The sequence below is a fragment of the Vicugna pacos genome, chromosome 8 (assembly GCF_048564905.1).
Source record: "Vicugna pacos chromosome 8, VicPac4, whole genome shotgun sequence".
Taxonomy (NCBI): domain Eukaryota; kingdom Metazoa; phylum Chordata; class Mammalia; order Artiodactyla; family Camelidae; genus Vicugna; species Vicugna pacos.
In genome coordinates this window covers 42,105,434-42,130,490 of record NC_132994.1, presented here as the reverse complement: position 1 = coordinate 42,130,490, position 25,057 = coordinate 42,105,434, and the positions used below count along the sequence as shown (strand labels likewise).

Below are 25,057 nucleotides of genomic sequence, written 5' to 3'. Positions count from 1 at the left end.
TTCTCTTTAGAGTTAACGTTCTCCATGTGATTGTAAACACTGCCTCCCTTTTAGTTGCCCCTTACCAAGCTATTTAATTCTTTCAATCACCTCTTCTAGAAGCAATCCTGGCAGTTGCCTAACCACTATTATTACTCTCTGTACTTCTTCTTCTATTTGACTATAATTTTCTGGTAATGAGATTCCCCCAAACAGAATATTTATTATTCCAATTGTAATTGTGTCTCTTCCCCGTGAAGAGGTACAGCTCTCTCCTGCAAAGTAATGGGATGCTTCCATAGATGGCTCTAAAATTATAATAACATTCCTGTGTCCATCACATTTCAGCCTCATTTCCAACTGTTTTTTTCTCTATTACCATAGGTCTTTTTGACAATACTATTTCCAGGTTATTCTTTCCCTAGAGGACCTTGTTTTTAATTATTTTTCAATACACATGAGCCTCCTCCTTTTCACAAAGAATTAATCTTCTTGTTCCAGGCCCATATTTCTTTTGTCATAAGAATACCATGTTCAGATTTGCTTTGTGCTCAGCTGAAGACTGTATCTGATGATATAACACCTTTCACCATTTCTGTTTGATACTGAACATAATTGTAAAGGCTTTAATGGTCTCAAATCCCTCCTAATTTCCATTTGAAGGTTCCTTCCTTAACCAGAAAAATCATTCAGATGAATAAATGTAGTTAAAAAACAAATCAAGAGATTACAAAATACAAGCTCAAGAATGAACATTTATGCTTGTTGGTTTGCTAACTGGAGCCCATAAAGAGGGCAGGGGGACACCAAAGAAGGAGGCGAACCACTCCAGGTTGGCAGGTGGCAGTTCTAGTAAGCAAGGAAACTTACATACAATGCTTATCTTGGGCAGCAGCAAGATAAGTAGCTCACTGCACTCACCAGCCAGAATCTTAACACTTTATATAGAGGCCTTCACTAGGTTCAGTCATGTACACCATCCAGATGGTCTCAACAACACGTTGCTCACTCATGGCTGTGTCCTTGGAATAGCTCCCACTGTGGGAACAGTGGGCAGAAGCTGTACATTGCGCATTCTAAGGACAGGGGAGGGAGTAAAAGGCCACTGACTACCTGGGTCCAGTTTGTAGGGCTACCGGCAGTCACGTCCTCTGCATGACCTCCTCCAACACTCCACCCTCTCGAGAGCCAGCTCTTACAACCTCACATACTCCTCTCTTTCACAATGTGCCCTGAGCAGTCAGCAAGGGGTGTCACTGGCACAGAGGCAGCCCATTTGGCTGCTGTCAGGCTGCACTGGAGGCAGATGCCTCAGCAGCAGTAGAGGCCCACGCAAGAGAAAACACAGATCAAGATAGTGATTCCCAAAATAAGTAACATTTTTACCACCAAGAGTCCCATGATTTGCATCACTGAAGACCCCTCAACTGGGGGTCTGATCTCTCAGAGTGTTCACTTGTGTCCTCGTTGATTTAATAAAGATGATACATTAGCAAACTCATCAAGTATGAACATGCAACATTCTGTCTGGATGATGACATAGGCACCTCCTTGCAAGGCAGTATAATGTCCCAGGCAATCCTATTTTGAAAGACAGCTTTTCTCATTAGAGACGTTTCAGTGCTCAGTGAAGATAGCTTTTTCCAGCTATCATCTAAAACTTGCTGAGTGAATTTAGTAAAGGCTTCTACGTGTGCTAAAATGTCCCCTAGGCCAATGAGGGGAACAAAGACAGCAGCCTAACGGTTGTACCAGTGGAGAACGGAATATGACCACCTGGCATTGAGGTGGGCAACTTCAGGAATTTGACCAGGTTGTGCATACTACACATCTTGCCCACGGGAAGCAGCACTGTCAGGCGTGAGGTGATACACTGGGGGCAGGATATGTCATACCAGGATTTCCACCTTTTCCCCCTTTCAATGGTGCATGCTCCATTCCAAGTATAGTGGGTTTCAACAGGTCTGACATGCAGCAAGACAACGGTATCCCAGTGAAGACTGAGTAGTATCTCCTCACCCAGGGGTGCAAAGTAGCTCACCCATCTTGGTGGGATGTCCCATTAAAAACTGCAGTGGATAATGCATTTCCCAGGCATGACGAGACTTGCTGTTTGTTCATCCAAGCCATAGGGTTCATTCCTTTAGAACAGCCCAACTGTCAGTGCAGAGGGTTAACAAACAAGACTTGAGTGATCACCAGCCAATGGGCTCTGAGTTCAGACCACTGGATACCACAGTCTATTCCTGTTTCCATCCAGACGGTGTCAGCGGTGGGCAGAACAGGGACCACAGTCTGTGTAGGTTGGTTGCCCCAATTCTCCATCTATATACCAGGCCTCAGGGGAACTTTCTCCATTCCCTTTCTACGGGTTGCATGGGCTACCATAGGAATATGGGTGGGGGCATTTAGAGGATCTACATTCTCCACAGGGCCTAGTAGCACCTACATATCTAGAGACAGCAGGCTGGTAGACAAGGTAATCCTCTGCTTCAAACAGACATGCCACTTAATCAAACTGGGAGTTTGAGCCATGGCAGAAATAGATTGATGGACCATATTTTCAATCCATCCCTTGACCAGAAGGGAGTTCCTACTATGATATGCTGTTGCTTCGTGAGAGGCTTTACCTGGAAAAGTGCTGTATACACAGCTAGGAGCTATTGATTTTTTGGACTATAACAAGTTTCCCCTTGGGACCAAAATCCTAAGGGTACTCTCTCCTTTTGTTCTCTCAGCCAAGGTGTCCAACCCATATGTTCCAGGGTCACAGGTAACCCTGCTTGGGAGATGTCCAGAGGTTTAATCTGCTTCACTAGTGTTTTTGCCTTCTCAAAGGCATCTTACTGCTCTGATCTCCAGTCTCACATCTGCCTTTTCTTTACCAGGCAGAAATGAAAGTACTATGCCAGGTGGGGTATAAAAGTCCTCCAACCCCACCCCAAATCCTAACAAAGCCTGCACCTCTTTCATGCACTTAGGGATTGGTTAGATTTGTACATTGTCGGTCACAGCTTCTTGGACAACACACATCTCATCCGACCAAATGACTCCCAAAAACTTTATGGAAGTGGCTGGACCTTAAACTTTTATGGCTTCACTGCCCATGCTCTCCCTCGTAGGGGTTCCAACAAAATCTGCAGAGTGTCCTGCAGTAGAGGCAAGTTTCGTATGTTAACACTATAGCATCAATGTCATGAGCCCATTTTACTGATGCTGGAAAAAGGAACAGGGACAGGTGCTGGACTACCATCCCATGCTGTACGGTGCACGCAGCCTTAAAAAAAAAAACTTGAAAGGCCCACTGTTGCCCCTCCCACATGAAGGAAAGTTGATCTTGTGATTCAGTGGCCAGGGGTATACTGAAAAAGCATTTGTGAATACTCCTAGGACCATGGCCAAGGTATTCAAGGTGGTGGCAATGTTGAGCATAGCCACATGGATGGGGGCACCACTTTGTTCAATTCTAGACAGTCCATGGCTACTTACTAGTCATTTTGGGCTGTTGAAAGTGGGCATACAATACCACTCAGTTCTTGGATAGTTTTTCCTATTTCCTATGCCCCTCAAGCAAATTATATTGTTTGACAATTACGACTCTTTGTGGGGCAGTAGGCTTACTGGTTCCCATTTGGTGTTGCCCTTCAGCGCTAGTTTGGTTACTGTAACCTTGAGGTGGAATTCACCAGTAGAGGGTTGCGGAGTTTGACTTTGTAGGATATTAGCATCAAATATGTCCCCTCAGTATTGAGCAGGTCAAACTTTGTATTCTCATGGGGAAGAATGCACAATTCGTAGTGCCAAAGGAACTTCCTGACCATAACTATTTGCCCTCCATAACCATCAAAGGAACTGAGGGTGCCAGGAAACTTCAGAAGGTTTGGTGTATCTTTTCAGGTGGGATCCTGGAAGCAAGAAGATTAAACCACATTTGCCTTTAGGCTACTATTACTAGACCCTTTACAGTCAACTGGGACAGCCTTTTGGCTTTCTGATCTTCCTCTCCATCTCAGTCTTCCCCATGGCCTGGTACCTGTTCCTGAGACTTGTCAGTTTCCCCCAAATGAGCAATATATAACAATTATAAAAAATTATAAATGTCTTGTCCCACAACTGGAGTCGGCATGAGTATCAGCTTCCCAAGCCAGGTGCTGGGGGTGCGTCCCAAACTGGAGTATGTTGGCTTTCATTCCTGCAGTGAATGTGGCCCACTTAGGGCTTTCAAAGGCAGGGGAGTAGACTGCCTGTCTCATTCCCAACTCTCTAAGAATTTGTTGCACCACTTTATAGATTTCCAAGGTTCCATGTACCCAGGAAAATCCTTATTGAGGCCAAGACTCCCAGCATACTAGGATAGTCCAACATATAAGGGAGTAAGTTCTCTGAACCCATTATATACCATGCAGGTGCTGCCTGAAGGCAAGGTGTGTGGTGACTTTGCTCATTTTCCCTGTCTTCTGCCTGGTCAGAGAAATCTCACTGCCCTCTCATATTCCTTGGATATAACAACCATGTCTGGATTTTTTCCCTGGTCTTTGGCTGGAACTTGGTAGCTCTTGTAATAAGCTCAGCAGGAGTATATTCTCTCATCAGAAATGTTTCCTGAGTTGGAGGCTGTGCCCAGGGCTAGGGTTGTTGTCACTATGCTTCTGCTTTTCTTTGTTTTAGGGGTCAGACAGCATGAGATATTTCACCCATTTTATTGTCAATCCTCACAGCATCCTCCTCTTCATTCTCCTCAGCTCCCCAGGAATTCCACCTCTTACCATTCAGGCTTCATCAAAAGCTCTCAGACCTTAATCTGCCCCCACCAGCTTGTGCCCTCCTAGCTTTACAAAAGGGCACATTAAGGTCTCCAAGTCATTATCCTGCTTCCCACCTTGTCTGCCAGCCCGAAGCTAGCGGGGCAGTGGATACACACATCTTTCTCTAACCTCAGCTCTTCTTCCAACTCTCTAACTCAAGCTTTAGCCTCTAGTTGGGCATTGGTAACTAGATGAGCTGCCCACTATAGAGGCCAGCCCTCTACAGCAGCCATTCATTTCTCTTCTTTGCCACCATGTGTTCTGTGCAATTTCTCAAACAACCACATTAGACCAGCTGATATTTTCAGGATGTCCCGATACTCATGCAGTGGTCCAAAGGCATCTAACACATGGACCAACTCACCCCACAGAGAGGCCAATGTCCAACTCAGGATTTCTCCCTGATGTCTCTTTCTCAGGGCCCATTTCTTCAGTGTCCTGGCTAGCTTGCCAATTATTGGTTTGCAGACTTGCCCTCATACACGGAAGACAAGAAGAGACTGAAGAAAGAGGTGGATCATTACAAATTGGTATGTTACAGACTTAATAAGCAAGGGAACTTACTTAAGAGGCTTGTCTTGGGCAGTTGCTAGATGAACAGATCTCGATATCCACCAGCCAGAATCTTAAAAGTTTATAGAGAGGCCTTAACTGGGCTCAGACATATATACCACATAGAGGTCTCAACAACATCTTACTCTCTCAAGGCTACATCCTTGGAACAGCTCCACATGGCAATGGTGGTAGAATGTAGAATGTGGGGGCAATGACAGGAGAGGGGATGAGGCACCTTCTAGTCCCCAGGTCCAGTTTGCAGGTCACCTCGCAGTTTTCTCAATGACTTCCTCCAACAATGCTTTATACCTGGAAGGTAAATAATCACTGTTTAATAAGGAAGAACAATCTTTTACCTCCCTTTTATTTACAAAATGCTTCACAAAGGAAGTGGAATTGTAAACAGTCTGAATAAACAAGAAGGGATATGTTTATATGACACTGAAAAACAATTTTTAAGTAATCAGAAAACAATACAGAGGAATGCTAATGTTTCTTTAAAGTCTAGGTGAAGTAAAGCAACGTAAAAGTCACAGACACCCAGCTTATCTTTCAGCTCTGCAGATGACTGAAAGTAAATCTTTAATGAGCTAATTTTTGAGTGTTAGTTTCTTCATGGATAAAATAGATATAATATTACCAACTTCACAAGATGCTGGGAGGAACAGGAAATAATGTAGACAAAGGAATGTATACAAGGCATAGCATACATCAATAAGATATTATATGTTTGATTAACATAAAAAAATCTACTGCATTGAGACTCCTATCATCATCATTTGCTTTTGTTGCTATTCTACTAAGATGAATCTAGGACTGTAAATTTTATATTCTTCATTTGCCCTATCACTTTGTTTTCAAAAATTTGTCTAATATCTGTAGCCACAACTTTAGAAGTAAAACTTTGGAGGTTAAAGAGCTTTTAGTTGTACTTGTAGCCTGTAATTTATATTGTATCAATTTATATCATATTATAACTGAATAAATATCAATATAATGTCATATTACCTATCACATATTTTTCCCAGCAAAATTCCTTCTTAATGCTCGAGTGTCATGTTTAAATTACTTATTCTGAAAGACTTTGATGGTACGTGTGTATCTCAAAGTAACCATTTCTAATTGCTCATATTCTTTTAAATCATGTCTGTAGCCCAGAAAATCTTAATTATAACACCACTTGGTGATTATTTCAATTTCAGCCATGTGATCTTTCATAGATAAGTTCATTTCTCTTAGCCTGGGGAATATAAAGATAGATAGATAGATAGATAGATAGATAGATAGATAGACAGACAGACAGACAGATAGGTAGATAGATAGATAGGTAGGTAGGTAGGTAGAATCAATCCTATAACAAGTGTTCATTAAATGGCACCTATACTGAGTTTTTCATTTAAACTTTCCATGGCATAATCTGGGTCACCTGTGTTTTAAAAATGAAGCATCTGATGATTTTTGTCCTTCACATGCTCTCTTGCATCTACATATTCATTTTGATTCCCACTGTCATCCTTCATCTGGACCCTCATCCCCAAATGTCCAAGTGACGATATCAATGGGCTCCCATCTGTTCTCTAGGCTTCCAGCCTCTTTCTCATCAAATCAAAGTCCTGACAAAATAACTCTCCTAAAATATTTTATACCATGTAACCCTCCTTCAGTCACTGGTTTCCCTTAGCCCAGAGCAAAATTACCAAAATATATTCCACAGAATATCCAACCCACAAGATGCTCCTTAGAAACAAGGTTCTGAGAACATATGGAAAACACTGTACACTTATCTTCTACTTGAAAAGTCACAGTGAAAGTCAGTACACCAAAGTCTCCAAAAATGTTAACCCGTTACTTTCTAAAACTTTTGACATCAGAATCCATCTTTATATAAGATCTCCAATTTGCACATCTAATTTGTATTTCTGATAGGCTAAGATTAATTAGCAAACTATCAGTCTCATCTCATGAATACATCCTAAAACTAATCAATCACTTCTTACAAAATACACTGAAAACATGGAAGTCCAAATAATCATCATCATGCTCCTGCACAATCAGTTCTCAGATTCTCATTCACAAGTCTTGCTTAGGTGGTGTTCACTTTAACTTGAGATATGGGAATACCTGTCATGTAATATGTTGTTCTCACTCTCTGGGCTTAGGCAAAAGTTTAAGTGAGAGGCAATTTAATCTATTGTAAACAGATCGCCATACTGTATTTCCCACCCTAGCCTAATAATTTGCTTAAAATCCCTAAAATGTCAAATATATTGCCATCTTCTCATCTCTTTTTACCCTCTTTCTACTCACTAAAATCAACCTTTAGTTAATGTTAGGGCTTCTTCTTTTTCCAAGGGCCAGTTCAATATTACCTCTTCTATGATGACTACTCATTTGAGTTTGTCACTTTGTATTTCTGCCTGTACCACTTACCAGGCTCTTAGACAATGACAGATTCTCCAAACACAGTACTAGTGCTTCACACCTTTCTGTTGTGCCCAAGGCAGACGTCACTGGTCACTCTTGGTACTCTTCCTGGCTAAGCCATTGGGTGGAGTCCTTTTAATACAGCTCCACAGACAACTATTACCAACCAATCACTGTTGAAGCAGGATGTTTCAGATCCTCTATTTCAGATCCTTGAATTTTTAATAGAACTTCTACAGGTATATCCCATCAAGATAAATTAAAAGAAGTCAGAGGGCATATACCAGTTCTTTTTACATCCTCAATACCTAAGACAAACTAGGCCTCAGTAATGTTTGGTGCTTTTTTACTACAGTGGATTGACTTTTAGTGCCTTGTTTTCCTGCTATTTTATCAATCAGCCTCTTGTAGCAAACACATAAGAAGATTCTAACGTATTTTTAATGCTTTAAGTCTTAGGTTGGCAGTTGATGATGGTATCATTTTTAAACATTTTGTATGTTTGAAATATTTCATAATTGAAAATAATAATAATGTGATGAAGAACAGAATCCCAAAGAGTAGAAATTCTTATCATAGTACATGGAGACACAGAAGATCTGCAGGCATGGGAGAGACACACATATTCAAATAAAACAAATGGGAGTCCAGGTGCACTTTGTTTAAGAAAAGAATGTAAGAAGCACATATCTGGATCATACAAAATGATATTCACAGGGGCAGAATTAAACTCCTCATCCTTTCTTGGTCCAGTTTCACTGATATAAAATTAGAAGGCCCCATGCTTAGGTCATCCAAAATTCAGTTCACTGCCCCTGTTGAGGGTGCTAATATTGTTTAAAAGTATGAATCCAACAGAAATTCAATGAAAATATGTTACAAAAACAAACATAAAGTCCCACCATTTTCTTGTTCAGGAATTAGAAGATCATCTAGTTGATTTCTCGTAGTTTTCTTCAATGTCTTACTCATATCCCAGCCTAGAACAGTGCCTTTTTATACACCCACAAAAACGTACTTACTATTTGTTGATTTATATATATTTTTTAAAAAGAATATTTTCCTAGTAGATTAATTTATCATTGTAAGATTTTTCCACTGTGTACTTAAGGTTGGGACTTATGTATACTTTTATGTATCCCTCATCACTAGCCCTAAAAGATTCTTTATTTGTAGAATGAAAAGACTGAATGAGGAAATCTGATTTTATTCAAGCTATGACATTCATAAGTCTATGAAAAGTGCCCCCCCCAAATGAGCCAATCAGAAAGCTTAGAGTCTCAAGTAGAATTAAATTGGTCTTGCATTCAGTTATCCTGAATGATAAGTATTCTTTTGTAAACACTTGAAAAGAATCACTTGGTCTATTTATTCATTTATTCAGAAAAGATTTATTGAATGCCTACCAAGTAAACTGCTGGTACTGGGTGCTTTGTGGCAGCAAAAATTATGACATAAAATTCACTAAAAATTAGCTTTAGAAAGAAATATAAAAATCAGAGGTTGTCCTAGACAATCTCTCCTTGGAATGCGGACAGTTCCTTCAAATCCTGCTGACCTGATTCTTTACATATACTCTGAACTCACTGCCTTGCTTTCCCTCTTTTACGTGGTGTGTGTGTGTGTTTGTGTGTGTGTGTGTGTGTGTGTGTATGGTGGGGTGGGAGCTGGGGTAGGAGGCAGTGGTGTTTGAGATTTCTGTTTGCTCAGTCTTTTTTAATATTTAACTGCTTTTTTTTTTTTCAGTGGCGGGGGCAGGGGCAGTAATTAGCTGATTCAGTCTTAACTCCATATTTTATGGATACTTAGTTTCTGGTCTTGGTCCCCAACATGCTTCCTTAGCCTAATGCTTCTTAAGACCCAGGTTAACAACTGATGAGTAACCCAGACATTAAATTTTATGAAATCAGAGAAAAGAGAAGGGAGTCCCTATGGGGGTGGTGGTAAAGGGGAAGGTTACAGGGAGGTTCACAAGGGAAGATACAAATAGTGGGCATTTGCAGAATAGGTAGATAATTAGCAATTAAAAGCTAAAGATATCTCAGATGTACAAGAGTGCTGATCTAAAGCAGGTAGACAATCTGATCAATGAGGTAAGTTAGGGGATTTGAAGAGACCAATGTACTGGAGGGATATATTTGAGTATTTGAGAAACAAGGGATAAAGGCTTGATGCAACTCACTTCCATCCTAATTAATATAGCCAAAGGTAGGCACATGCTGGAAAGACATCCTGTGTAGATGGTAAAATAGGCTCAGGATGCCTAGGCCTCTCCTTCCCCTCAAACAGCGAAAAGAACAGATAGAACAGCCTCTTGTGCTCCGCTCCATCCCCTTCCTGAGCTCCAAGAAGGAGTGGCAAAGAAGAAAAAAACCTCTCTTGGGAAAAATAGTCCACAAAACCAATACAAGAATTCAACTCAATATAAGAATATCTGGGTAGAATTTAACTTTCTTTGCTTACAGAGCTTATTCAAACTATTTTCTCCTTTTGCATGTTTTAAAAAGACTCTCAATTGCTTAGTAAATGTTTTTGACACAAACTGCTACCCTTCTTTCCTTTTATTCTCTCCCACACAGACTGCATCTATTAATTTTGACATTTATGATAAGAATCCCACTACATTTCAATTATGTGCATTAAAGTACAATGTATTTTCTCCATTACTCTCCCTTGCTTATGTTCCTAACTTCTTTTTTTTATTAGTGTACAAAACTCTGTTCAAGACAGATCATTTTCCTACCTTAACCCATTATTTTAATTTTCAGGTTAAAATCACCAGCCAGTACTGGCGAATTCTGCTTTATAAATAAATTATATTTATAATACACGTATGTAATTATACACATATTCATTTGTTTTAATATTTAAAAATCACTTAAAATATGCCATTTGACTTTTATAGTATTAATGCTAGAGCAAATATTTGAACTAATAAATAACTTTTCCAGATTTGGAAAACAAAGTATGTTTTTTATGCTTTTGAAAAATCATCAGTTTACTTGCTTCCTAAATTAGACAATTTGTTATGCAAAAAGCTTGTTGAAACACTAACGATACACCTATCTATAAGAATTTCAGACACTACCAAGGAAGTACAGACCAATGAATCTTACTTTCACACTAGAAAAGCTGGTTGGATTCATAATAAATGTAAATTCAGTGTATGGTGAACATGCATAATCTCTAGAGGAAAAAAAACATGGCCAGAAATCAGGTCTGACTACTTTGAGACGTAAAATATGCATGTTAAAAACAAGTAGATGTGATTTATTTAGTTCCAAAAACCCTTCAATACTTGACTTTGATCTTGTTGTTTCCATTTATCTTTGGATACCTCAGTAACTAGCATTTGTTGGGTGCTCAAAAGATGACTATAACATTGAATAGACCACACCAATAAAAATGCACATCAGAAATGTAGAGATGGTTGTTTCTGCATAGACAAAGAACTGAGTTGTAAAGAGATAGAAATGTGGAGAAAAACAGTTGGGTCAACAGGGATCAGAATTCCATAAGTAACCAGGATGAAACTAAATACAGTAAACTCCTTAAGTTTGCAGAATATATGCTTTTGGGGATAGTAAAATACCAGACCAATGGGGAAAAGGTACAAATATATTTTGCTTTGTGCATGTGAAATAAAGTGGCAGGTGAGTTTCAATGTAAGCAAAAATCATATAAACCACACACAATGAAAGTTTGAGTTATCCATTATGACCCAGTGTTCGTTAAATGCATGATTTGTTGTATTCATTGTACCAACGTTGGGACTCTTGGAGAGCTTTATTGTTATTTAAAATACTTCAGTGTGGGCCTTGAAGATAATTAGCCTGTAAGGAAAAATAAGCACAAACTCCTGGGCACAGCTTAGACAACGTCAGTAATTATGCTCTGAAAGCTACTACACATTTGTTGTAAGACTGTTCTTCAAAAAGGATAATCAAATATAGTGTTATCACCAGAGGGAAGGGTCCAAAAATGTAAGTTATCCTCAAGAAATTCATTAAAAATCAACAGAGAAAAACATTCACCGCTATAGAAATCCTTGATGCCTCCATACCTGGAACAAAAGATCAAGCCGATAGATGCCTGGTAAGATCCATATGACAGTAGTATATCACAGTTCTCCAGAGAAACAGAGCCAATGGGACACATACACACGCACGCGCGTTTATTTTAAGCAATCAACTCACGCAATTGTAGGGGCTAGCAAGTCTGAAATCTGCAGGGCAGGCTGGCAGCCTGGAAACTCAAGCTGTTGTAGTCTAAAGGCAGAATTCCTGCTTCTGTGGGAAATCTCAGAAGTTTTTGCTTTTAAGGCCTTCAACTGATTGGATGAAGCCCACACACATTTTAGAGAACAATCTTTACTTAAAGTCAACTGACTGTAAATGTTAATCACATCTACAAAATACTTTCACAGCAACATCTAGACTAGTGTTAAACGACTGGGCACCACAGCTTCACCAAGCTGACACATAAAACTAACCACCACAGGCAGCAAAAATAGTTAAGGGTTTATTGTAGCAAGACAAGCAAAATGGAAATGGAAACTTTGGAAAGGTAAAGCTGTTTCGTGTCAGTTTTGACATGATTTTGCAAAACTTTATACCTACAATTCTCTAGGAAATTGCTACTATATAAGAGATCTATCAGACAAGAAAGATATCCTAAAACACTGATTGGTGATGAATCTAGGATCAATGACTTTCAATCAGCTTTGCTTTTACTACACAAAAGCAATTACTAACACAACAGGATAAATAAGAATAATTCTGAAGAAAATTTGTAGTAAAGATGGTATTCATTTAAAGTAAGAATGAATATATTGATATTCCCAAGACCACTGTGCTCTGTTTTCTTGTAATAGCTGTGACTGAAAGGAGTAATTTTAAGCCTCTGTTATAATCAACAGGATCTCTTGACACCTATGGCTCTATCCATCATCTCATGCAGAGGGGTTCTCAAAACAGGCAAAACTGCTCTGTCAAAGGATATGAGGTCTATGGCTCTATTTCCCACTGCCATTTTTATTATATTCACTTAATTTCCATTGTCTCAATTTACATTTGAAATTACTTTGTTAACGTAATTTTCTAAATCAGCTATCAGAGGTACCATAGCTTTCTTTCTCCAGAGTTTCAAGAAAGTCTTGACTCCAAACTCTGATTTACAAGTTTCTGGATTGTCCCTGTTTTAACAGCTAATTTTCAGCTCATGAGTATGTGACAGGTTCTCTCAAGTTCACTTGACTCCCAGTCCTGGCCCCAAATGACCTTGTCTTTCCTACTTCCATCCACGCAACTTCATAACATAGTTGATTGTCACTTATCTTAATGCAGTTTATCTAGCTATCCTCCATCGATCCCTTTATTGGTTGTTTCCTACAGAGCTTGCCAATGCTAGAAGGTATTCTATGTAAAATAAACAAGCTGTTTTCTCAGTACTATGCACTACCTCCCATGCCTCATCCAAAGTAGGTATTACATTTTTCTTCATGATGCCATGTGTTCACAGGAACTATTTTTCTGATCTTTTCCCTAATTACCTTCCTGTGCAAAACAAATACTGGATGCTTCTACAAGGTCTTAAATGATTTCTCTGAATTATTCTGGAAACTGTATCATCCAACACAGCCCAATAGAAATAGCCTTTGACTCCTGGAAATCTGGGTCAATCACGGCCCAGTTACAGATCCTTGGTGATTTAATTTTACTGAACATAAATTTTAAAATAGATGCAAAAATACTTTTGTGACTGTCTCACAGTGCCATTTATCCATTCAACAAATATTTAATACAACAGATATTTGGTGAACAGCTGTCCTAGATGTCGTCCCAAAAGTTAAAAATAGAAGGTAAACAAGATAATGTCCCTATCCTCAGGGATCATACCCAGTGACAGAAGATATACCTGTAAACAAACCAAAAATCCATGCTGTTATATTAACAAGAGATTGCAATAAATACTGTGCAGGGAATAGTCACTGTTCTGTAACAGAGAGGTCTGCAGAGAGGAGAAAGTTCTCATTTAGATTGGCTGGGTAGGAAATGCCTCTCAGGAGTTCTTTTCAGGCTTACAACTGAAGAAGAGGTATCCAAGAATGTTGAGAGGAAAAGAATATTTTAAGCAAAGAATACAGAAGGTCAAAAGTAAAAATAAACCTGAAAAGAGACCAGCAAGGAGACAGTGGCCAAGATAAAGTCTGATAGGTAGGCAGGGGCCAAATCATATGGGAGTTTACGAAGAGTTTTTAAGTTAAACTAAATTATTTAATCAAGGAAGCAACAGGATACAATTAATATTTTTAAAAGATTATGCTGACAGTTGCATATAAAATAAAATGAAGGAAAACAAAGTAAGACCAGCTAAGAAGCTACAAGCAATAGTCCAAGTGAAAAATCATGGTGGTTTTCTCCAGTATGGTGGCAGTAAAGGTAAGAGAGAAATCTATTTTGAGATATAATTTGGTGAGTAGAACAAAGATCATTAAGGCTGATTCTGCAGACTGTAAACTACACAAGGGTCTCACATCTAAAAAGACACCACTGACTTTGTAGATATAAAAGTGCTATTATGTTTCCATCAATGAGAATTGCTGATGGATTGGATGAACAGGATTAACTGGAAAGTAGGATCAATAAAGGGTCTTATGTTTCTGTATGAAATATTATGTGAAAGCTATTGCCTATAAGTAAAACTGGGAATATCACAGATAAATAATTTTAGGAGTGGGAGAGACATTAAGTAACATTTTTAATAAGTTAAGTTTGGGATGCCTATCAGACATCCAAAGGAAAATGTCATGTTGGTGGTTGAATGTTTGAGCCTGCAGCTCAGGTCAGAAATCAAGGTTTAAGATACAAATGTAAGGTGAGAGTTATCAGTTTAGAAATTTGTATTCAAACAATGAAACTGGTTTAGTTCACTTAAGGAGAGCACAGGAAGAAAATTGGTGAAATGCTCAAGCAATTAGTGGTAGGGATAACTGGAGGAGGACACAGTTAAAGAGACTGAAAAGTTTTCCAATTAGGTAGGAAGAGAGGACAAAATCACTTCAGGAGAAAGTCATTTTATAGAAGCCCCAAAAAGAAAGCTTGTTTCCAAAATGAGGGAGTAGTTGGCTGAGTTAAACACCCCTAAAAAGTCAAGCGAGATGCAGACAGAGAAATGTCTTTTATTTCATAAAATGAAAATTGATACTTGCTGCACTGTGGCAGTGGAACAGTACGGAAAGTAGCCAAACTGGAGTGGGTGAAAGAGTAAATAGGAGTCAGGTACACAGTTTTGCCTTGAAAAACAGCAAAGAAATAGAATGGCAGCTAAGAGAGGATGTGAGGTCAAAGGAGGGATTTTGAAATTAAAACAGGAAATACTAGGGTATGAGAGTACAAGTGAAGGAACTGGACCTTGACAGAGGCAAGGATATCTCTTCAATTATAAAAGGAGAAAATACAAAAGAGGATGGATGAAGATGAAGATAAGTTTGTTGACCTGGTGACAGGAGAATGAAGCATTTGTAGTCTGCTTTTATCTGGTTAATGAGGTCTGAGGTAGGCCATCCGCTTAGAATGTGGGGAGTATATAATGTGTAGGAAGGTTAAGAGAAAAGACATGGTTTTAAACTAGTTCTTTCAAAGAATGGTAAAACAGAAGTATTGCTAGGCATTATTAAGTGTGGCTTAGGTTTGTAGTAATTAAAGTAAAACTAGTTATTTGAGGTGGGTGATATTTTCCCTAGAAGTCCCTTGTGGGCATGGAAAAGAGGTGACTGGAACAAATAAAGACAGGGCTTTGAAAGTGCATATGAAAGGAGGAGAGACGGGGAAAGTTGTTGAGAGTACTCATAAGGAGGTAATGGTAAAAATGAAATATAGAAACTAAATTGAATGTGGAAGGAAGTGAGAGCGAGAGGGAGGCGATGATTCTATGTAAATAGAATTTGCATGCGGCATCATTCCAAGAGATGATATTTTGAATTGGAAAAAGAATGTAGAAGACACAAAGACCACACTGAAAGAGGAAAGAATAGAAGGAAACTAAACAAAATCCTAGCAGCAGAGCTGAAGCTCCTGGTCCTGGCTTGGAAAGCAGTTTTCTGAGTGGCAGTAGTGAGGCAGCATGACTGCAGAGAGAAATGGGAGCAGAGTTGATTCTGGATGGTAGTAAAGCAGTTGGGTAGCAATGAGGGCTACCCTGAGATGACGAAGATTGGAGGTCGTCAGTTTAAAGTGGCACAATGTACTCAAAAGTGTGGTATTTTCTCAGGAAGTGTTCAATGTTCAAGATACTGGAATAAACAAGTCAATTTGATAAAATGTTGAGGATCTGTAGGGCAGATGTGATGAGACAGCAAACACTAAGTAAATATAAATGATTAGCACTATTTTCACTCTCACCTCCGTTTTTGACAACTTAGGAATTCTTTGAAAGAGTGCAGGATAGAGTCTCCTGCTTCCAACTATAAGTCATAGTCACCCCTTCTCTAGCACTTCTTTTTGATCCTGCTTCTCTCAGGTACCAAGTTCAGTAAATGTATTTCACAGTTGAAAAAGCACTGTTTCTTCCATAACTATCAGCCTAATTTGCTTTCGGTTAGCAAAACTGGATGTTTCCTGGTAGAAAATACAAATTTTAAAGTAGTCATATCTTTTCTCAACAGTTTAAATATAGACTTAAATGCAACATAATAATATTTTTGGAACAGTTATATGGCAGTTTCCTCACATAGTCAAAGTCTAAAAAATCATGTTCATCCCCTACAGTCTCGTCCACCAAATTCTGTAATAGCAGAACTAAAGGGCACCTTAGGTAGCCTAAAAGCTGTAGTTGAAAAACCACAAAAGTTAAGCACTAATTTACACAGCAGGCAGTAAGCTCATGAAACTTATCCCTCCCAACTGGTGGGATAAGCCAAAAATACCACTTTCTATAAATTTTTAGATGATAAAATCATAATAGATTATTAAAGAAACTAGAATGTTGGGTATGTAATTCTAACTTTTCTGAAGTTGAAACTATGAGGAACAAAAGCGATTTCTGCCCCCACAAAAATTCTTCTACCAATCAAAGAAAAAGTGTTGGACTAAATAAACCATGGACTTAACGAACTGGTTCAGTTCCCTCTTTTCTGATAATACTTTACTTTATGAATAGATGAAAAGAAAAATACACACCCATGAATATTAATTACACTATGGAAAATGCCACCACTTTCTTTTGACACTCCCTTTTTGAGACAGTTTAAATTATATCCATAGCATATCTGTAAAGAAAAGGACACATATCATTACTTTTAATAAAATAAAAATTGTTGACAAAAGAATGTGGGTTAGTGAACTTGGCATAGATCAGAAGCAAGAGATGATAATCTTTAAGATTTTTTTCACTTCTGAGAAAATCATGTTATCTAGACATTTAAATATAGAGAGAGAGGAAGTTACAACATATGTTGAAAATATGATTGCAGAAGACTGTTGGCAACATGATAAATTGAGTGGATGTAATTCCATACCCTACTTCAAACAAAAAGTATGCTGTATATGATGTAACAAACAAAAGTTAATACATAGCCAGGAAAAAAATTAAGGAAAACACAAACAGACCATAAATTAAAAGGAAATGTAAACCAAGAGCCTGTGGGTGTAAACAGTCCCCACAGTGGTCCGTTGGCTTCCTGGAACCTTATATTGCACAACTCACTACCACTGAGTTCTAATGCTCATTCAGGGACAGAATATGACTTCAGGCTCTGCAAAGCAAGAAATAAGAATAGATTATCTTTTTATGTGCCTGTTGGCCATATGTATTTTCTCTTAGGAAAACATTTATTCAGTTCTTCTGCCCATTTTTTAATGGGTTATTGTTTCTTAACGCTGAGTTTTATGAGCTGTTTATATATGTTGGATATTAATCATTTATCAGTTATATTATTTGCAAATATTTTCTCCCATCCAGTAGGTTATCTTCTCATTTTGTCAATGGTTTCTTTTGCTGTGCAAAAGCCTTTAAGTTTAATTAAGTCCAATTTGTTTATTTTTGCTTTTACTTCCGTTACTTTAGGGGAAGAATCCAAAAAAATGTTGCTTTGATTTATGTCAGAGGGTTCTTGCCTATGTTTTCTAGGAGTTGTATAGTATCCAATCTTATAGTTAGGTCTTTAATCCATTTTGAGTTCATTTTTGTATATGATGTTAGAGAATGTTCTAATTTCATTCTTTTACATACAGCTGTTCAGTTTTCCCAGCACCACTTATTGAAGAGACTGCCTTTTCTCCATTGTATATTCAGCCCCATTTGTTGTAGACTAACTGATCATAAGCGTATGGGTTTATTTCTGGGCTCTCTATTCTGTTCCATTGATCCATGTGTCCATTTTTGTGGACAGTATGTCCATTTTTGTATGCCAGTACCATACTGTTTTGGGGGAAATGCAAGTCTAAACCACAATGAGATACCACCTCACACCTGTCAGAATGGCTATCATCAAAAAGAACAAAGTTAATGAATGTCGGCAAGGATGTGGAGAAAAGGGAGCCCTCATACACTGTTGGTTAGAATGAAATTGGTGCTGCCACTGTGGAAAACGTATGGAAGTTTCTCAAAAAACTAAAAACAGACTTACCATATAATCCAGTAATCCAGCTCTTGTATATATATCAAAAAAAAACTGATTAAAAAGATACATGCACCCCAATGTTTACAGCAAAATCATTTACAACTGCAAAGATATGGAAGCAATCTAAATGCCCATCAACATATGATTGGATAAAGAAGATGTGGTAATATATACACAATGGAACACTATTCAGCCATACAAAATAATAAAATTTTGCCATCTGCAACAACATGGATGGACTTGGAGGGCATTATGCTAAGTGAAATAAGCCAGGCAGAGAAATTAAAATACTATATATCACTTATATGTGGAATCAAAAAAATATAACAAACTAGTGAATATAACAAAAAAAGAAGCAGATTTACAGATATTGAGAACAAACTAGTGGTTACCAGTGGGGAGGCAGGGGCAATATTGGGGTGGGGAGTGGGAGGTACAAACTATTGGGTGTAAGAGAGGCTATAAGGATGTACTGTGCAACACAGGGAATATAGCCAGTATTCTGTAATAACTGGAAATGGAGTCTAACCTTTAAAAACTGTATAAAAATAAAAAAGAAAGAATAGATATCTGCTAGATAAATAAATTTTAAAATATAAGAACAAATCTCTGTAAAGGCTGTTTTTTTAATCATCATCTGAACACTCAAATTAACATATACAATGGCCAGCATCCCTTCAAAAACTATTAATAAAATGGGACCAAAAGCTATAAAATATACATTTTAAACTATATATAATGCATTACATTTATATTTCCCATACACATCAGCAAACAGAAAAATTAAATTTGTAAAAAAGAAAGACATCATTTCACTGCATTAAAAAATATCAAATTCTAAGTAATAAAACCCACCAAAATCCACAAAATATACATTTATCAATAGAAATGAAAGACCTAAATAAAGCAGTAATATGCATGTTCTTTATTAGGTAACTCACTGTCATAACATGTTAGATTTTCCCAAATGGATCTATACATTTATCACTATCCCAAGCAACATATCACGGGATTTGTTATGGAAATAAACAGATTCTAAAATGGATATGGAAATGCAAAGGCCAAAGAACAGCCAAGCCATTTTTAAAGAGCAAAGTGAATTTTCTCTTCCAGTTAGTAAGACAATTTGAAATCTTCAGCAATCCACATCAAAGAAAGATAAACAGACTGATTAAACAGAACAGAAGGCACAGACAGTATCCAGTCCAGAACGTCTTCAGTGTAGATGTGAATCCCTCATTTATGGCAAAGATACCTCCCAAGTGCAATATGCTAAGATTGATCTTTTTAGTACAGTGTTGGGTTGCTGGATTTATAAAAACAAATTTGAGCCTTTCTTACATCATGCACAAAAATTAATTCTGGATGGGTTGTAGTTGTAAATGTGACAAGCAATATAGTGATATTTCTAAATGACTTTGCAATAGAGAAATATTTCTTAAGCAGGACACAAATGCACTAATTATAAAGGGAAAGACTGACACACTGGTCTATATTAAAATTTAAATGAAGAACTGCTTATCAAATGATAACATTAAGAGAGTGAGAAAACAAGCATCAGGGTAGAACAAGATATGTGCAACATCCATGATTAATAAAGAGTTTACATTTAGAACATTATAAAGAACTTGCACAAATTATTATACAAATTAATAAGGAAAAATAAAGATAACAAATTGTTTAAATAGGTAAGATAGTTGAATAAGCATATGATAAAAAGGACATTCAAATTGTGAATACACACAGTGAAAGATGCTATAACTCACGAACAGTCAGAAATTTGTAGATACCGACAGGCATATGTAGAAAAACAAGATTATACTGTATAGCACAGGGAAATATATACAAGATGTTGTGGTAGCTCACAGTGAAAAAGAATATGACAATGAATATATGTATGCTCATGTATAACTGAAAAATTGTGCTCTACTCTGGAAATTGACACAACATTGTAAACTGACTCAATTAAAAAAAACACACACACACAATGGGATAACACTACACAGACCAAACTGGCCAAACTTATACAGACTGACAATATGAAATACTGTTAATGGTTTGAAATAATGGAAATAACGATCATCATAATGGAAGTTTAATAAAAACATTTTGAAAACCACTTACTCTTTAGATTAGCTTTAGGTTTACAGAAAAAAAAAAAACTGAATACAGAAAATACAGAAAGGTACTCCATAACGAAACTTTTTAGTTCATTTGGTTGTCTTATACCATTAGCTAAGCCCATTGTATATTGAACACTAATTATAATAAATGGGATCTTTGTCTTATTCTTGACTTTAAAGAAAGCGTTTCTAATCTCTCATGATCATATTTTCTGTGGGTCTCTGATAGCTATACCTCACCTTAAAATCATTCTTTATCAAACTAAGGGGATATCCAGTTTAGTTTTACTTTGCTAGAAGTTCACATTAAGAATTCGTGTTTTATTTTCTTTTTTACTTTTTCCAGAGTAATTATATGGTTTTCCTCTCAATAAAATTTAATGAGTACATTGTCTTAATAAATTTCCTAAGTTGAATTATTTTTGCATTTGCAAGGTACACACAAGTCATGATGTATTATTAGTCATAATATTGCTTTACTACATTGCTGGATTCTATTTGCTAGTTTGTTTGTTTGTTTGTGTTTTGTTTTGTTTAGAATCTTGCATCTGTTAGTAGAATTAGCCTATAGTTTTATTTATTTTTTTAAGAAATTGTCTTCATTGTACCATAACAGCAAGTGATTCTCTTTCTAGGAAGCCTGCTTTTACCAATCTATCTTTGAGTTTTATTTTTATCCTTAATATTTTGACATTTCACCACATTTCATTAGGATCTGTTTTCTTTCATTCATTTTACTGCATGTTCAAGACCTTTCACCAAAAATATGTATATTTTCTGTTATTCAAAATGATCTTTCATCATTCCTTCAATTATTTTTCTCTTTTTAACCTGTTTTCTATACATTAAGTAATGTATGCACATCTTAATTTTTACTTACACGTTTTAACCTATTTATCCTTTTGTATTGCATTCTGTGAAAATCTTTTTGTTATCTTCCAACCCATCTTTAACCTTATTCATTTCATCTTTTGAAAGTTTTAAAATTCAGCTCTCATGCTTAATTTCGAAGAATTTTATGGATGCAAAGTTCTTCCAAATCTATCTGAAATCATTTACTCTGCTAAGCTGAAAATAGTCTCCTCTTTGCTACACTAATCTTGTCTCTCAGAAATTCATTCTTCTTTTTATTGATTTTGATATCACTATTTGATATGTTTTGTTTCACTCAAATCATGGTAATTGTTTACTGCTTGCTTATCTTTCCATTGAAGACTTCCTGTAGGCTTTATGTGAATACAGTTCCCTTCATGATAGGCTGTCTATGATGGTCTGGAGGAGGGGACATGATTTACTGTGCTGGGGTTATTTGTATTTTTTCTTCAGCCTCAGGAAAGGTCATTTTTGTAGGTCAGTAACTATTCATTGCCTTGCTCTAACTCTCTGAATCTATTACAAAAATTCATTGATTTGGTCTCATTGCAAATACCTTTTGTGTCTGGGATATAGAACAATCAGAGGAAAAAGAAAGAATCAACACACCTAAATGCTCCAAATGCAGTTCCACAATTACCATCATAAAGATTCTTCCTGCATCCCCTTCTGCACTTTATATTTACACTGAGAAAGCTGTTCTCCTTAAAGCAATTCCTCCTTTGGTACAGTTTCCCCCATAAGTACCTTTAGCCATTTTGTCCTCCTTTGCTCTAATCAGGCTAATTTCTGCCTTTCAAGAATTCCTAAGAATATCTGATATAATGATGGAATCAATTTTTTTATCAGCATAATGAAGTATTAGTAATTTCTTTTCAGCTCAAGAAATTTGGGGCAAAAGTAGAGATAAATGCACTTAGTCTATCATCTTGTTCCAAGTCTTACTAAATTTTTGGTTATTTCATTGATGTGCATCCAATGGCTTTTTATTTATCAGAGACATTTTAAAATGTCCACACTATCTGTAAATGGCATTTGTTTATTACAGCTATTCCTTTTATTCCTTGATTTCACATTCTGTCATTTGACCACTGAATTATTGTGTGCTTTAATCATCATGTAGAAACTATCAGCCACAAGACTCTTGTAAACTCTAAATAAAACCATAATGCTTTAAAAAAAAATCCCAAACACTGAAGGAATTTCAATCTCTTTCCAAGGAAGGTCACCCTAAAAAAACTATATAGCCTTTGGATAAGTCTCAGACACTCCTTCTGGAATCTTGAGATACTGAAAATTCTCAAATATGCATCTTTGGAGAGAACAGATATACAGGGGTATGCAATTACACAGAATATTTATTTCTCAATATGTATGAGAAAATAACTATTTTGTTATTTCAAAGATTAACTTCAACAAGCAAGTTATATTTCCAGGAAATCTATACTTAATTGATATATTATGCCAAATATTAAACCTATCACTTCCATTCTTTTTACCACAGAAGAGTGGTACCATGTTAAGTTATAGGGGACTAGTCTACCACTCCAAAACTCCAAGTTGAGTTGCTTGATCTTTATTCTGTTAAACATATTAAGAAATCTGTAATATTAATATAGAACATGACATTCTAGATTAGAAGTGTTTTCTTAAAATAATAGATTTACGTGTAGATTTTTAAATCAAGTTTCTATACTGAAAGTAGTAAATACGGAATTCATATCATGAAATTCTGCACACAGTAGAGATAATATTAAATTATTAACATTTTTAAATTAAAAATATTTTAAATTTAGAATAAAAATGGAAACAATTTGTAGGCATCAAGCCAAAGAGATTTTAATTAATTGTGGGCTTCACTCAGAAAATCAAGGGCTATCTTTTTTTTGTAAAATCTTGAATGTATGTTTAGACAGTGTCGCACTGCCTTTGGTATCCTGCATTATAGTTCTGCTTACTAGCGATATAACCTCAGGAGGATTACTTATCATAAATAGTATATGCTTCATATGTCATACTATGAGAATTAAATCAGATAAAACATGTTAGGCACAAGCAGTTCACATGATTTAATAAGAAAAGAACAAACAACCCAATCCAAAAATGGGCAGAAGACCTAAACAAGCAATTCTCCAAGGAAGACATACAAATGATCAATAGGCACATTGAAAATAAGCTCAATATCACTAATTATCAGAGAAATGCAAATCAAAACTATGATGAGGCATCACCTCACACCAGTCAGAATGGCCATCATGCAAAAGTCCACAAATGACAAATGCTGGAGAGGCTGTGGAGAAAAGGGAACCCTCCCACACTGCTGGTGGGAATGCAGTTTGGGGCAGCCACTGTGGAAAACAGTATGGAGATTCCTCAAAAGACTAGGAATAGACTTACCATATGACCCAGGAATTCCACTCCTGGGCATATATCCAGAAGGAACCCTACTTCAAAATGACACCTACACCCCAGTGTTCACAGCAGCACTATTTACAATAGCCAAGACATGGAAACAGCCTAAATATCCATCAACAGATGAGTGGATAAAGAAGATGTGGTATATTTATACAATGGAATACTATTCAGCCATAAAAACTGACAACATAACGCCATTTGCAGCAACATGGATGTTACTGGAGAATGTTATTCTAAGTGAAGTAAGCCAGAAAGAGAAAGAAAAATACCATATGAGATCGTTCATATGTAGAATCTAAAAAAAAAAAAAATACAAAACAGAAAGACTCATAGACATAGAATACAAACTTGTGGTTGCCAGGGGGACAGGGGGTGGGAAGGGACTGGGATTTCAAAATGTAGAATAGATAAACAAGACTGTACTGTGTAGCACAGGGAAATATATATAGGATCTTGTGGTGGCTCACAGTGAAAGAGAATGTGACAATGAATGTATGCATGTTCATGTATAACTGAAAAATTGTGCTCTACGCTGGAATTTGACACAACATTGTAAAATGACTATAATTCAATAAAAAAGGGGGCAGGGGTGGGAAAGGATAGACTGGGATTTCAAAATTGTAGAATAGATAAACAAGATTATACTGTATAGCACAGGGAAATATATACAAGATCTTATGGTAGCTCATAGAGAAAAAAAAAGTGACAATGAATATATGTATGTTCATGTATAACTGAAAAACTGTGCTCTACACTGGAATTTGACACAACATTGTAAAATGATTATAAATCAATAAAAAAAAGTTAAAAAAACAAAAACAAAAACATGTTAGGCACCTAGCACCATGCCGGATGCGTGGTAAGCCCTCAATAAATATTAGTTATAATAAATTGCATCTGTTATTTTTTCCCACTTTCTATCAATGAATCCCCAATTATAGAAAAGCAACTTCTTCTGAGATAAATATTGTGAGTTCAGAGTAATCATTTTTTGGCAAGACTTAAGGAAATAAAAATATGTAATATTATTGCTAAAATATATTCTATGGTAATTACACTGAAACACACAATGTCGATTCCTTTTGTGTCTTGAGTTGTACTGAAGTAATTTGCAAGGACTCACTTGAGGATCTGTGAAGTTTTACTATTGGCAGTTTTACAATGAAGATACTGCGTCAGTTAGACATGCAGTATCAAATTCTTCCAGCACTAACTAGTTGTGTGACATTAAACTGGAACTAGTAGGATATGATGTCAGGTTC

General features: G+C 36.8%; 1 long non-coding RNA gene across 3 annotated transcripts in view; it reads right to left on the bottom strand.

Annotated features, from left to right (window-relative positions):
• Nucleotides 1-25,057, bottom strand: part of LOC107033169 (uncharacterized) — a 204,515-nt gene that overhangs the window by 117,487 nt on the left and 61,971 nt on the right. For all 3 annotated transcript variants that reach the window (XR_004190989.2, XR_012074966.1, XR_012074967.1), the window contains exon 2: nucleotides 5,349-5,648. This is a non-coding gene — a long non-coding RNA (uncharacterized lncRNA). The remainder of the gene's footprint in view (nucleotides 1-5,348; nucleotides 5,649-25,057) is intronic.